This window comes from Mytilus californianus, unplaced genomic scaffold, assembly GCF_021869535.1.
Source record: "Mytilus californianus isolate M0D057914Y unplaced genomic scaffold, xbMytCali1.0.p SCAF_5, whole genome shotgun sequence".
In the NCBI taxonomy this organism is placed as follows: Eukaryota; Metazoa; Mollusca; class Bivalvia; order Mytilida; family Mytilidae; genus Mytilus; species Mytilus californianus.
Genome location: NW_026262701.1, coordinates 9,912,850 through 9,929,200, shown reverse-complemented (window position 1 = coordinate 9,929,200; position 16,351 = coordinate 9,912,850). Strand labels below are relative to the sequence as shown.

The window sequence follows — 16,351 nt, the reverse complement described above, 5'->3', positions numbered from 1 at the left end:
ATCACATGTTACATTGTATTTTTTTATATTTATGTTAATATTATGTAACTTATCCTCGTGAAATCCCCGGTCATTCAGTGTATTCTTTTACGTCCAATATGAATGTACATTTTACCATTTTTGGTCAAATATAGAATAGTATATTCCTTTCATTGAATTTTACACTAAAATAAGCGCAGGAAACCCAGTCAATTATCTAAGGAAAAATACTGTCCACTGCTATAAATTATCATGGAAGACCAAACAAAATTGGTTTGAATTTTTAAGATACAACATATGAAATAATATGATAACTAGTTAATTTTGTACACTTTATGCGCCCTTTTTGTCCACAGTGCTCGAACAAATATTGCTTATGCGGCAGTAAGATGTATGATTACAATCACATATACAGCACAAAATTCATCTACAAACAACTGTGCACTAACAAATGAACTAATCCAAAAGCGATACAACAGATAGGTTTTTCTACTGTGCACGAGCACGTGAATATCATTGAGACTGTTCAAACTCAAAATCCTTATCAGTAAATGTTTTATGTCATTTCTGAATGTGGTTGCTTATTTAGAGTATTTCGTTTTGATGGCAGATCTGTTTATCAAATTTATTTATTCAAGCACTTTAAACATCAGAAATAAAACCGTGTCATACCAACCATGTGTTTTGTGTTTATCCTGTTTCTGTAGCTCGTATGGTACTTCATCAAGCTAATAGTTACTAGCAATATAATAATACCATCCTGATCTCCATTTAGTACTTACGCATTTTCAGTCAGTACTAGGATAAACGCTTTTCCCGTTAGAACAGTAGTCTCCTACTATTAAGTATGAAACATACCTTGAATAACGTTTCCGAACACCATCATATAAAGTGTCTGTAAATGTAATAGGAAGATTACATTGATTCCATTAATTCATTTATAATTATGTTTGAATTACAACAAATATGGTATACATGATTCAAAGGCAAATCGTTGGGACAATGATTGCATTTGTTTATACATTGTTATTATCATTATCATTATCTTTATTATTTTATATATATACATTTTGATTTGTCTTTAGACGTCTACAAGGTGTTCATCACATATAACGAAGCTTTAAATTCACTTATCTTTTCAATTTTATTTACGACGATATACCCTACATTCGTTCAAGGAAAACTAGCAATAAGGAAATTTTAAAAAATATAATCAGAAACACTTTACATCCTTCTGTTTTTCCTTCATAACCCGTTTGTAATGTACCAATAGATGAACATTTGACTATGGTCATGATTCCTTTCCTTGTCAATTAATTTTCCCTGAAGGATGTTTGCTACTCATTTTTTTTTTTTACTTTTTGTCAGATATTTGGAATCCTCTTGTTTTATCCATGTAGTGCAAATAAAAATGTTGCCCGCTAAGCCCTACTTTTCTTTTGATAATTATATGACATATAGTTTAAAAAGCCATTTCTAAAAATCTTAAAAACTCTTGTTATTTTTTCCTTAGTTTTTGAAAGAAAAAAATGTTAAATGCATGAAAAATCTAGAGAGAATAATATCTTACCAAATTTTCGATTGATTATGTCTCAAAAACAAGGACAGGGACCTGTCATTTTTTTCTACTTTTTAAGTTCCGTTATTTATTAACAACCAATTTATAATTGTTTATATTTTATAATATTTTTTCCTCATACATGTATATAAAAGAGTGGATGTTTTATTGTTAAACATAAAGTTCAGTAACACCTAACGGTAAGTCTACACGTACAATTGTAAGGGAATGTAGCTAATGTCGGCAAATGTATGCTTACGATAAAGAACTTATATCCAAAAGGAATTTGTAAAGTAGAGTCATTCAAACTTTGCAGATAGTTTCTTGAAGTTTTTTCAATATCATGTCAACCCGAGTTGTCTTTGTTCTTCTCATTTCATCATACGAGTGTCCGATTTCATGTTGGCGTTATATTGTCTAAAATCCAATCTTGGTTCGAATTACTGGATCATGAGGCGATTATCTTTTAAAAGATCAGTTTGGATTTTAATATGTTTAATATATTTCACCTGTTCGGCTGAGTTGACATATGTTTGTCCTTAGGCTTTATTGTTTTGCGCAATTTATACAAAGGTGTTTCCTTCAAATTCCCAGAACCTTGGAAAATTTTAAAAATAAAGCATGATACTAAGCGATTTATTTGTGGTTTTGAGTGAGATTTTATTTAAGCACGAAGAAATTTTATGAGATTTTAATTCTATTGATTGATCGCTTTTTGTTTAGTGGGAAATTTTTCATCCATATTCAGGACGATGACAAATTCAAAAAAAATATCTACAAAATATGTTCACTTGTTAACAAATTTTGATGTATAACTTTTGTTAAGAACAGTTCTTAAAAGACTGAACAATGAATATTGGTATTTATACATCTGTGTTATTGTGCTATTGTCATTTTTTGTTTTCTTGTCTTTTATTTTTGCATATGTGCTTTATCTATAGAGTGTCTACATGCCATTTTGTTGATCTTTGTTGACATAGTTGTTTGTTTTATAATGATTAAGATTATAACACAATATTGACTGCTGTATTCCAATTTTTGACATATTTACCTATTATATTTTTGTTATTTTACTTTTAAGTTAGTCATTGTCAGTCTTCGTCCAGTTTTCAGACATATTCACTGCGTATATCCAGTACGGTTGAGACGATTTGCTCGCAGTTAATTAAGATCTGTTCATTCTATGTTCAGTAGTTGTTATTTACCTGTATCACTAACATCATACTAAATTGTCTGAAAAGCTACTGAACAGTACTGATTTTGATGGATAAAGTGCAATGCAGTGTCAAAAAAGTGATTTATTTAAAAAGAAACAGATGTTTCTCCTTAAAAAAACAGGATACGTCCATGCCGAAAAATGATTATGAACTATTAACTGTAATTGGCCTTCACTTCAGTGGTTTATTTTTTCATCAGTTGTGGATGGAGGCATATAACCTTCTTATCTTAGCCAAGTATAGCTAGTTGACTAAATATTTTATTCGACCTTCTTTTTATTTAATTCATATCATTCATTTATATATGCAGTCAATCACCATCATCATAAATATTATTTTATTAATAGAAGTACTATCATACTCATTAGTATCATTTTTTATATGTTAAAACATTATCATTTTTATTATTGTCATTATCATTTTTAATAGTATTATTTTATTTTCAATTATACTATTTTATTGTTGGTGTTATTATTATTATTATTATTTATTATTATTATCATTATTATTATTATTATTTATTCATTAATTTTGTTGTTGTCATCAATGGCTCTCACTATTGTATTTTCATTGTTAAAGGAATTACTGTGGTTTACTAAAGCGACCTATAAAGAAGACACTATGAAGAAACTGATGTTGATTGTCTTAATACTGTTCATAACTATAGGTAATATTTCTGGATAGTCTCCTTGATCAACTCATTCGTTTTTATGCATATCCACATAGAAATAATACTCGTACAACAACACGAGGTTGCAAGCGATGTTATTGTACGGTGACGAAAAAAGCATTTCGAGTATGCATATTAAAACGTATCATTTCTTATGAAATAAGAATCTGATAAGTTAATTACCCGGGTTTTATAACACCCCTAGCAGATCAGCAGGCGATAAAATGTTGCCAAAATATTTTCAAAAAATCAATTGTGCCAAAATAAAAAGAAACAAAATTTTGTAAAAGTGATAATTAAAAAAGATGCAAAATTACAAATTTCCACGGTATAAAAAAAGGCAAAAGAACGCTTCGTAAGAAATAAACTCGTTATCTGGGTACAATTAGTGGTGTACGGAATTAATTTTTACGCCGGTATTGAAAATGCATACAAGGGACTGCGTCTCAGGGTATATGGTATTTCAACACAGGTATAAAATTCTGTACACCCTTGATTATACTAAGATAACTAATATTGTCAAGCAGGAGATCAATTCCTCGCTATTCCAAAATTTAATTACACCGTACAGTTCTTGACCAATTACATCATTCTTTAATCTAAAACAGGGGAAATATGTAAAGCAAATTAAGAGCCGAAGGACGACCGAAATGACCAATTTCTTCAACAAATCTATTCATTCCATTTCAATTTTGTTCCAGATTTGTTTTTAAAAATATTACTTGCTCATCTGATAGGACAGCATTTGTGAAAGCCTTAACATGCCAAAAAAAAACCCTCAAACATATTTTGTAACTATACCGTTTGGAGAATGAAAGCAAATTATAAAAAAAAAACAAAAAAGACACAAAAGGTTTGTTTGATTCGTAGAAACAATCATTACAAAGTCAACAGATTCTGAAATTATCATTTATTGTCTGAAATAGCATCAATATTGTATCACTCCTTAAGTAGGAGGTTTAGCTAGCTATAAAAGTTTTAACCCACAATTTTCCTCGGGAAATGTCTGTTCCATGTAAAATATGGAAGTTGTTTTTCTCTTGTTCCGCTTATTGATAGCGTTTGATTTTGTCATTTTTTATTTGATTTTCCTTTTTGGAATGTGCCTTTGAGTTTATTATTTTTGTTATACATTTTTAACATTCTGAAAAATATGAATAATGTTTGATTTTGTCAGTTTTTATTTGCTATCCCCCATTTTGGAATTTGCTTTGGAGTTCAGTTTTTTTGTTAAACTTTTTTAACATTTTGAAAAATATGTATAATGTTTGATTTTGTCCAAACATATTCATAACATTCTAATTTTTTCTTAGCAAATCCTTAAAGTTATTATTTAGTCTATATTTATCTTTAATTGTGTGATAAATAAATATTAACTTAGTTATTTTATTTTACCATATTGGACACCTGCAATCTTTAAATGATACTATTATTGGTTTAATACAAATGAATAACTTTTAGTTTTTTCGACTCTACTTTGTTTTGTTTTTTTTTTGTTTTTTTTTGGGGGGGGGGGGGGGTTCTTTTGACTAACAATTTGTTCGACTTTTAAAAACAAAAAAATGTGTTTTTTTTTTTTTTTTAAATGAAATCATCATATGTAAAAATATACATGATACATTAACTGAACATGAGTTCCTAGTGTTTGAAAATATGCATCAACAAAGATATCGAATTTAAGGTAAGTTTAAACAGCGGACGTCCATAAAAAATTACAAATTCAAACGCACGACTATATCAACCAACAATCGACTGGAAAACAACAGCCATATCCCTGACTTTGAACACTCATTTCCGAAAAAAGGTTGATTAAACATAATTGTATAGTTGGTTAAACCTGGTTTTAAAGTTGGTTAAACTTGGTTTTAGAGCTGGTTAAACCTGGTTTAATAGCTGGCTTAACCTGTTTCTTCTATAACAGATTCATACTTGATATAACCGAGCTTTTGAATTTGTCATTTTTTATGGACATCAACACTAAATGTCTATACTTAAAATAAAATTTAGTAAAACATTAAGCCATGTGATGATATTGCTATATATTCTGTAACTTTGCTATTGTAACTTAATGATAACGTAATAATACCGGGTATATTCTACACACTCTAAAAATAGCCATAAAAGGTATAACTTTTCTGATTGTTTAGATGAGATAAAGTTTCATATTAACCTTACCTACAAAACATGTTTTCGACATTGTGAATCGGTGAATCATATCGGTCAAAAATGACAAATATTCACTAGATGTCTCCTTCGGTTATTTGTTTGGATGAATACCAAATGTTTCATAGATTTTTATTGTTCCTACTCTTGTCTCATTCCATGATTATTGCCATCTAGCGGAGCATTTGTCATTGTGGACCGATATGATTCACCGAATCTTTTTAGTAACGATAGACAGACATATATTATTTGCAGTGTTTTAGGAGTTTTTCCAAAAAAAACCTTATGAAGGTCAAAGCAAATGGTTAATAACTGAAAGGAGAACTATCTGATATATTTTTACGTTGCATTGTTTTTACTTCAGATAGTGTCTATCCTTGTAGTTGTATTCCGGATGAGGATCCAGTTTGTTCCACAAAGGGTGAAACTTTCCAAAATGAGTGTGCCCTAGAGTGTGCGTAAGTTTTCTTTTCAATACCGTAACCGAAACATTATCATATTATACCTTTATAAATGCATGCTGGGAATAATACAATGCTTAATACAGAAATTGGTCATGCAGAATTTAGTAATGGCTCTTCACTTGACAAGTAATTGTTTTTAGCAACTTAAACACTAATATTCTTACAATTCTAAAGTGATTTACATATTTGTCTAGACTGCAATGTAAATTGAATGTTGCATCGATCGAGTTGAGATCATAGAAATCTAATGGTCAACAAAGAATATCCCTTGTAATCATATGTTAAAATATAATCTAATAACCTAAATCATAGTAATTACTAAGATCACAGGGTCCTGATTTCGGAAAGGCACATAGGTATTGATGATTAATGTTGCCTGTCGACGTAAACAGTCTCACCTTTGCGATTCCTTCAGTTTACGTTAGTATCCTTGGTTTGTATCTTCCAAAGTTGAATGAGATTTGAACATTGCATGGTTAACGATAAAATTAAAAACGATTGTGAGCGCTTAATCATATGTAGGTCACTTAATTGCAAATGTTACTTCCTAGTTGAATTACATATAACATAAGTTATAAGTTAAAAACAAATAACCCCCATCCCCACCCAACCCAAAAAAAAAAATATATAACCGCACAGATAGCCATCTCTGCCACTAACTGACCAATTCGTATAGGTTTATCACAAAGCCTTCATTTCATACATTTATATCAATTTTGAAAAAAGATTTATTTTCCTTTGAAATAGTCCCAAATCCTTACAAATTTAATTCCACATTGATTTGAACATTGCATTTCAAAATTATTACAAAAAACTTAAAACCCTTGAATACGATCTTTTCGCCAAACATAATTATTTCCTGTATTTCAGCCGTCAAGTTTTAGCCTGCCGTCGTAAATGTCCATGTTAATCTTAACCATTGTGAAAGTATTTACGAATGAGACAGAAGTAAGTTTTCAGAATTGTAGTGTTAGATATGTTTAAATGATATATATATAAGGTACAAACCCAATTCAAATGATGAGGAATCGTAATTCTTAATTACAGAGGAAAATAATGCAACAAAACAAACGAAAAACAACGACACAATTGTACACACGAAAAGACAAGATCTCCGAACAGCGCACACTTAAAACTATTACTTTGTCCGATTTAAAATTTCCTTAAAACCGGAAGTGATAGATTTACTCCAGAACACTTTTAAAAGAAACAGGTATGATAAGCCATCTGTTGCACAATTTGGAATATGAAAATCACGAAGTTTAATGATTTATTAATTGAAGTATCCTCCATATTCTACAGCTTTTTCAATATGTCAGATTTCAGTACTTACAAATTTGAATTTTGCGATTTGTTTTTCCTTTGTGCATATAAACTTTCTGTAATAATCGCAAATGAAACTGCAAAACCTTAAGAGATTGTCTAATTTCAAGATCTTGTCATTAATATATAGAGATAAAAAAAAAAAGCCTTACCGAAAAAGAACATTTTAAACAAGATCTCTAATACAAAGATGTCGAAGCTTTTCTATTTTGCTCATCATACACGCTACTTTCTTAAGCGTAAGTTATACAGTAATGGTAGTGTTCATTCGTTCGCCCTTTCGACCCCTTTTGTATCTGCTTCTGTTTCTGAACCGTTTGACATAAATTACGGAGTCACAGAATCTTACTCACATTATGTACTATTACACTTCGAATTCAAGGTCTACAATCTAACATTTTGTTGGGGTCGATTTTGACATGACAAGGACTTTGTCATATTTACCAACAGCAATTATATATACCTATCACATATATTAATATTTTTTTCTGTAAGGAGAAAGGAAGCAAGTATCTATTGTGTTGCCCATTAGGAATTCAATGAAATGTTCGCAATATCTTCACTATACATTGGCATTTTGCACCCTTTTTATTATTTTTGACCGAATTATGCTCCGGAAAATTCCCTGAACAAGTTACGGTTTTGATTAATTGATTGTTAGTTGCTAAACGTCCAGTGGCAAATATTTCATGCATGTTCAGGACGAGAATAAATTAACAATAAATACAATACGTTGGTCCTGTAATAGAGGCCAGCTGGGATGAAAGTCGGGAAATTTAGATTACCACTGAGAAATGAGGGTAAATTGGATAGGGACACAAATTTAGCCTTGCAACAGGCCATCTACGGACCCCTCAAAGAGTTGTTGCAAGGGTTCTTAACGTGCAGAGAGCGTGGTTCTTTCTTTACACGAGGCATCTGATTTAACGTCCTCATTCTGACCGGACGTGGCTGCGTACTTGATACATCCCGTACAGCCAAACTGATGCCCTACTTTGTCAAGGGTTTTACTGCCGTTCGGATGAAGACCTGTAGTAACCATATTTCTGTTCCCCAGTCACCCTTGTGACTTACGTTATTTACAAGAAGAGAGGTATCATGTTGTAAGCTTTACTCACAAATATCGAGCATTAAACACTTGAAAGCTCATCTATTTTACAGTGACAACAAAATGTTGTTCTATTCATTCATTAAAACAATTCACATAATTTTTTTACCTTATAAGGGGCAAAAACATAGTTCTTATCAGCCTTCTTCCTTTGAGTATCGGCATAGTAATATATAAATAAAGGTAAAGCATACTAATACAATAAAATTTTCACCTTGGGTTTCTCTAAAGGAATACACATTTTAAACATGTTCGAATTTGATGGAATAGATATATTCTAGATGTATTGTGTGTTTTTCGGGAAAAAAAAGTATCGAATTTAATTTATTATGAATGGGTTAAAAACATTACCGACTATGAAGATCAACTTGAACAATAAGATATTGTTAAAATGATATATCTGGTTATGAGTGAAAATGTTATACTGCCTCGTTCTCTTGAAACAAATGAATGGTGTAGATTGGTAACTTACTACGGAAAAACCAGTCGACCATGGTGCGTCTTATTTAAAGAATTTGAGGATCTGTGTACGTTTCATATTCTAATTTCATAGTTCATTTAGATGCTAAAAAGACTTGATACTATTGAGGCGTATCATTTTTTTTATGTTAATGGTATTTTTATGTTGATTTTGAATTTTTTTTTCTATAATGTCAAGATTTTATTTTACTTTAAGAAACAATTATTCAGTCAACCAATTAATTGTTCAATGCAATTTCCTTTACAATAATTTATTTTGCATTTCTATTTCAGCACCAAGTGAGAATGAATAAAAAATTTGATACATATTAAGTAATCAAAGAATAAAACAAAATTTCACATTATGATTGTTGAATATTATTAAAAATTCATTATAATTTTGTGTTAGTGTGACTGACATTTTTATCATTCGATACTTTGTTATGTTTATGAAAACTAACATCCATCTTCTGTTGAAGACTTTTAACTTCTAGATGTCTTCTGTTTCTTTGGGTTTATTTTTATTTTTTTTGTCGACTGCTCGCCTAGACGAAGGAGACCGTGGGTTTGAACCCCAGCTGGGTCAAACCAAAGACTTGAAAATTGGTATTTGCTACTTTTACACTAAGCACGTGACAAATAGGAGTTCGAGAAAATACTTGTCAGTTCGGGTCAGAATAATGTGTCTGGTAAGGGTGACATATCTATCTGTGGACATCTACCATCTGACTTACCACGTTAAAATTCCGGCTCAGCGTGTCGGTCTATTACAAAGCAGGGTTTACATTTAAAAATGACATTATATTGTTCTCTTCCTGAAAATGCATTTAATTTGTTACTGGACGCTAAACAGCCATCCTTCATCATCATCTGTTCCGTCTTTTGTTTTGTTTTTTTCAAAGTTTTATGTATTTTTCATGAACTATTTAAACAGAACCAATTTAACTTCACCAGATGCGCATTTCGACAATTAATGTTTTGTTAGTGATGCTTGAGGCCAAAATAGATGAAATTCCAAGACGTAATACAAACGTTGATAAGCTGTTCAACCAGATGCTCGAGGCCAAAATATTTGAAAATACAAAACCTAATACAAACGTTGAAGATTTTATCAACCAAAAGGACCTAAAGTATAGCCAGAACCGGACAAAGAAACAGAGCTTTGCATGAGGGAGATATATTCCTTAATTTAAAAGGTTTTCAAAACATTTATAATTTTTAAGGTAACGGGGTTGTATCAGTCTTTGACGATAGATTTTTCTTATACGTCTCTAATAGACTTTTGGGTCAATGTACTTTCAAATTTTCATAAAAAAAACAGACCTTTTTTTTCTTTAGATACGTTGAAATTAACGAAAGCACAGTTATCTTTTTTTAGTTGATATAGGGAAAAATCTATCTTTTTCCTTATTTAGGAATCATTAAACGATGGGGCAGAGTGTATTTACGAATTCGAATACCTAATTAAATCTAATTTAATTCTCCCTCTCCTTGTTCGTCCGAATTTAAAGCATTTAAACTCTAAATTCAATTGGCTATAAATAAGATAAAAACATAAATACGATTAGTTGCTCGCAGTAACATTTTATTTTCTCTTGCTCTACAATTTTTGTTTTGATTAAATGTACAGATTTCCACAATTTCAAAAATAAATGCATGTAATAAACGTAGCAGCAACTGTATATATACTAATGTGACTAGTTTCGATTCGACATAACTGCGAGCATCTTCGATACTAAAACATCTAAATGCCAAACTTTATACAGTACGATAAAACTCCACCCGTAGAAACCACAAAAACTTTTCTCTTGCCCTATGCACCTTACATCACACTTAATCAATAGTAAGTTTTGTTGCAGAACTAATTAATACTAAATCCCATCTGTATATAAGTCCTACAAATATCAAACGGGAAAAATCCAATTTCAAATGAAATGAAATATATTTAAATTCTCCCTCGCCCTGCTCGTCCGAATTTAAAGTATTTTACTCTAAATTCAATTACCTATAAACAATAAAAACACAGAAATAAGATTAGTTGTTCTTAGTAATAACACCACAAAGGAATTGAAACAGTTGCGAATTATATGCCAATATTCAAAGATACAACCAACTGACGATGTAAATTGTCCTTAATATAACCGTCTTTAGACTGGTCTGGTGACCATCTACCGTGTGCTCTCAATCATCCATAAAAAAACCAGTCATTAGCCGTTGAGGTTGCACCTCTGTTTCTAAGACTATGCAACCCAAACTTAGTTTTTTCTAATCCAATATTTTCATATGACTTAATTAGTATTTCACGAGCTCTAGTGTATGATAAGAGTGTATTGTTTTGTTCAGCTTGTTAACACCTTGTGATTTCAAATCTTTTTATTTTTAGCTTTTATATTCATATGTTTAACGATTCACAATCACAGGCCAATACACAGCTGATTTCTATTTAGGTACTACTAATATACCTTTTGCTTTACACATTCGCATATGATTAATAACCCTATTAATCAAATAAATAGGCGGAAATATTCAGTTATTAAATATTGACCAATCATATGCAAATGCAAATGCAAAAAATCACAAACTAAAACCGAGGGAAACATATCAACTATAAGAGGAAAACAACGGAACAACATAAACACTGAACTGCTACAAAAACAAACGCCAACATACATAGAAACGGACTATTTAATAACAACTGTCATATTCCTGACTTGGTACAGGACATTTTAAGAAAAAAATGGTGGATTGAACCTGGTTTCATGGCTAGCCAAACCTCCCGCTTATATGGCAATGTTAAAAAAAAAAGCTAAAATGACAACATTGCGTGACAGGAATACATAACAACTAAACGAAAGAACACTCAGGACAGAGACATACATACATAAATAATATAATAGTACATTACAACATGTAAACCACAGAATAACAACGACACCTCCCATTTACACCGCAATAGAATTATGAACTGTGCGTCACACGAATATATCAACGCCAAAAAAAGCGACGTTACAGGTAAATTTTTAAAAATAGAATATAAAATTGGGATTAAGTTTGTAAGGGTGTTTTTTTTTATGTATTTTCTAACCATTACAAGAATATTAATATAGAATTGTGTTAGTAATGGTGTAATTATTTGTATTTTCTAACTATGTCGGTTTTAAGAAATTTAAAAGAAAAATCCTGTCAATGTGTTTATCAAGTATTATTGGAAGATAATAAAGTATTAGCTATATCTTCCCGTAATAAATCGGAAATATATTTACATATGCAGATTGAAGATAAGAATACGATTTACTCCACGCTTTTTATTATAACCAGACATTCGTTTTTACAAATTTCCATTTTAAGATTGTTCAACGGAGTCTACCATGTAATTCATTTCTATTTAAATGTAAATTAAAAGAAACTGAATTATGTACTTTTTGTTCAGAAATCAGAGAGAGAAAAAAAATCACATTTTATGGGAATGTGATGTTGTACAGAATTTCTGACTATCTATGATACACTGGATCAGAAATATCATATTGTATTGCCTTTAAGCACAAAAAAGTCATTTTGAGTATGTCTAGAGATTTTGTTAACAGTCAAACAGTAAAAAATATTGTGTTGCTATTTAAGTAATATATATACAAATGTAGATGTCTGAATATATTGACCACAACATATGAAGGGATAGAATATTTAAAATATTGGATAAATATAGAAAAACAAAATGTTTCTTAATCCCTGCACGAAAAGTTAAAACAGATCAAAAGGAACAATTTGTAGAAGCAGCATTTGATTAACCAAACAATTGTGATATATCTTATTATATCATTAGGCTATGACTTGATAAAATCTTACAAGTGTGACTTAATTTTTGTAATTTGTTACTAATACTGTTGTATGTAATTTCACATGTTTCATCGTGAAACAGTTAAAAAAAACAAATACAACAAAAATGTTCATTATCCGACTGTCTGCAATGTTGCTAACTGGGAGAAGTGGCTTCTGAGAAATACCACTTCTACGGCTACTTTTTCGGCCGAAATATTTGTCATCATGATTTTTATAACATCATTATATATATATTACCATCTTATATTAGTTCCCTTGTGGAAATCTTAAGACTATTATATAAATATATATAAATTATTAATTATAAATGTTATTTTAAAATATATTACATTGAAAATGAATATAACAATCCTCCATACAAGATGGTGTATATCAAAAATGAATAAAATAAACAAATTAGGATCTTTTTTAATACATAGTACATAAACTTAATATATCTTTAGTCACTGAAATAAAACATTTTTCTTATTTCAAAATAAGTACTTATCTTGAGACTGATGTTTTAGACTCACTGGACTTCAACCAAATAAAATGTTTGTACTTTGAAATATAGGGGACTTCTTTTACATTCAATACATACTTCCTCAAGAATGAAATCCTTTTCTTTTCATGTGCAATGCATTGTATTATAAAATGAAACTCGTCTTCAACCAACATAATTTTACAATGCCTTCAAAATCTTATATCTTTACTGATTCTTTTATATCGACTTTTTTTCAATATCTAAATGATGAACACTCATTTAAATTGAGTTAAGCTTTTTCGATACTGAAATAACCTAACTTGACATAAATATGCGTCCTTTTGAAAGATGTTTTTAAATTTAAGACAAGTACGCAGTTTTCCTTTTTAAACATTTACATTATCATCTATGGTATTTTCCAGTAAATCCTATATCTACTAAAATTGTTTAACCCTTTCAACATCAACATTGTCTATATTAACATCAATAACTATTAAATGTTGCAGGGAAATGGGAAGTTGACAATCGGAAATTTACAATCATCCCATCAGTACTTGACTTTTTTTTACCTCTTGTGTCTGTTTGTTTTGTTTTGTTCACGCATCGTTGTCAATATAATGGAATTTGATGGGACTGTCATACAAGTGAGAGGTTTAGCTAGCTATAAAACCAGGTTCAATCCACCATTTTCTTCATAATAAAATGCCTGTACCCAGTCAGTAATATGACAGTTGTTATCCATTCGTTCGATTTGTTTGAGCTTTTGATTTTGCCATTTGATTAGGGACTTTCCTTTTTGAATTTTCCTCGTATTCAGTATTTTTGTGATTTTAATTTTAATTTTTTATACTTTAAAGTATGTATTCTGTGTCAATAGCGAGGAAAAGTTTAAGATATAAAGCAGACCTTTTAGTTTCGGAAGCATCCTAAACATGAAGTTCCCTCAAAACACTGGCAGGTAAATAGCACTTCTAAAAAGCAGGACACCAAGGGGGCAACTAAAACTATAAGTCGGAGAAAGACATGCAATATTGTTATCAGACAAAAAACATTCCATAAAACACAAATCAAAATACTAGATATTGAGCAACATTCAAACTCATAGGTCGAAAACAAACTGACAATACCATGACAAAAAACGTAACACGACCGAACGGACCGAACGACAAACAACAGTACAAAACACACAAAATAGAAAAATAAAGACTGAGCAACACCAGTCCTACTTTGTTAGTGCTTTTTGTACTGCCGCTTGTCTTCCTGTTGGTCACGATGTTTTCTAGACTGTATGACAAACAATCAGACAAATTGAAAGAAATCAAGCTTTATTAGCAGTCAAGTAATGGTTACCATAGAAACTAGTCAATCTGAGGCACTATTTTTGGTAAAAAAAACAGGATATTTCAACATAAAATATAATATTAGAATTAAGAATATTGGTCACTGCAAGTAAGTATTTCAATTATATAAGCTTAAAATGATAAGCTAAAAAAATTGTATCTAAAAAAAAAAGATTTATTTATGGTTGCTATCACTACTGGACAAAAAAACAACTGTCCATACCAGTAACAGTCGTTCTAAGACTGATAATGTTTGTTAAAGTTGTAACAGTTGTTAAATTTCACTGCTGCAGTTATTTTGTAACTGTCCCAACTTTAAAAGTGTTTGTCTAAAACATAAATCGACTGCAACAACGCTAGAAATAACTGTCACAGTCATTAAAGGACTGATACAACTATTTCAAAGTTGTAACAGTTGATTTACATCTGTCCCAACTCGAAAAACGTTGCAACAGTCATAAATAAACTGATTAAACGCCTAAAAGGTTGTCACAGTCATAATAAGACTGCTGCAACCATTTGAAAGTTGTAACAGTTATTTAATAACTGTCCCAATACGGAAAACGTTGAAACAGTCATAAATAAACTGTTTAAACGCTGAAAAGGTTGTAACAGTAAAAATATGATTGCTACAACCATTACATAGTCATAGCTAATTTATAAGTGTAGCAGCTTCCAAACATTGATCGTCATTAAGACTTAAAAGTCACGGATACAAAATTTCTGACAGTCAGGGATAGGTTAAATTATTTGTAAAACAATTTTACCGTGTGCAATATAAGGTTGTGACAAAGAGACACCACTATCAAACCCATTTAATACATTAATTTTAGATAGAAATTTATTTAAAAAAAAAATATTTTGAAATATTTGCCACTGAACATTTTGGTATTCCCCGCTTATTTAGTGAATGAGCTAAATTTATATAATTATTAACACTCCCTCGCCTCTCATCTCATCGAACAAAATTGGAACCAGCACTAAATACCTGCAATTTCACACAGGACGGTTTTATTCGCATTTAAAACTAACCAAATGTATCTTTAACTGTATTAACAGTTGACAATTTTCATTTCAATATTATCTAAATAAAAACTTTTTAATTTTTTTAAATTAGTTAGGTGTGAAATCATTCGTGCATACAAGGTTGTCTTCAATACCCGTAGTTTTACGAATCACATTACTTCATAATAACGGTCAATATACACGATATACTGTAAACACAGCGGGGAACTCCGAATATCAAACTTATCCCCATATTAAACTGCTTAATTTTTTCCCCAAGGGTTTATTTCACACACTTATTTTGAGCTTTTATTTCTGGCTACATTTTTTTTCTTGCAAAATTATAAATATTGCCGTATTAACCATTTTGATTTCTATACATATAAAAAAAAACAAAGCTATGATGAACATTTAACGCATCTTTTGCAGCTATGGAAAAACAAAAATAATCTTAAATCTATCTAAATTTAATTTATTTTACTGTATTTTATTTTTGAATAGTTCAATATTGACTCGACTTTGTACTGTATATTGTAACGAGTGGTCTATTTGAAGTTCAAATGTCCTTGATAAATAGCACTTCGGCATTCATTCATGATTGATTGAGGTAAAAATATTATCACTCGAGATCATTCATAATTTCACCGGATTTTTCTCAACCAATTTATCAAAAGTATTTATAAACAGATGGGCGTACTGTACAAGACCGACAAAATAGCTAGCGCCAGTGAAAGTTGAAATGTTCAAAACAAGAAAACTCGCATT

General features: G+C 30.4%; 1 long non-coding RNA gene across 1 annotated transcript; it reads left to right on the top strand.

The window, feature by feature from the left end:
• The first annotated feature begins 3,333 nt into the window (after positions 1–3,333).
• LOC127700900 (uncharacterized) lies at positions 3,334–9,272 on the top strand. Its single transcript, XR_007981768.1, has 4 exons — positions 3,334–3,421; positions 5,952–6,045; positions 6,922–6,999; positions 9,236–9,272. It is a non-coding gene; the product is annotated as an uncharacterized LOC127700900 (long non-coding RNA).
• Positions 9,273–16,351: the final 7,079 nt, after the last annotated feature.